An 872-nucleotide genomic window follows, 5' to 3' on the forward strand; every position below is an offset into this window, starting at 1 on the left:
ATAGAGCGTTGCACATTTGATATTTGGTATTTTTGTACGAGAGTTTGTTTACTCGATATGCTCACTCAAGAGTCACAGTTCATTGAGAGCTCTGCAGTAATGTAGCTCTATGAATAAATTTATTTCATAATACATTTTATATTATCATTACATATCATCTAGAAGAATCGGCTACATTAGGATGGACGTATAACAACACTAACTAATGGATATTAATCATAACTTAAAGTTATGTTTCAGGGCAGTAACTAATTCAACTACATTGATAACAAATACTATATTGGCGACATTAGGCTAGGGTGTATAACAGCACTAACTAAAGGATATTCAATATACCTTACCTGTAGGTTTGAGGCCAGTAACTAATTCCAGTACATTAATAACAAATACTATATTGGCGATAGTCAAGAGGTAATCCATGCAGAGAAGCAGAAAGAGAAAAGCCAATTAGAAGATTGTAGCCCCATGCAGCAAGAATACAGCTAACTAGAGAAACGCCACTACCTTAGACTACAATCAAGTTCACTGTCAAGAAAGAAGCAATCACCATCCATTAAAAGGTAAATATTGATCGTAAGTCAGAGTTAGTTGTGCATAAAACATATCGTGTAGAAATACGAAAGTTGGTTGCACAAACACAAAAAGTGCAATAAACTAAATTTTAAAAGTAGGTTAGAATTAAAATTGTATAGGAAGTTACCAGTTAATTTTGTACCTTTTATTTGCCTAAATAGACCAAGGTAAGAATTCAAAATGCCTCTAGATATAGAACATACTGAGAAATTCCGCATTGTTGCTGAACCCACTTCTGTTGCAGCACAATGGCAACACTAGTCTGAGGAATTTGATATATATTTAGAAGCATTAAGTAG

This window comes from Palaemon carinicauda, chromosome 9 (assembly GCF_036898095.1).
Source record: "Palaemon carinicauda isolate YSFRI2023 chromosome 9, ASM3689809v2, whole genome shotgun sequence".
Classification (NCBI taxonomy): Eukaryota; Metazoa; Arthropoda; class Malacostraca; order Decapoda; family Palaemonidae; genus Palaemon; species Palaemon carinicauda.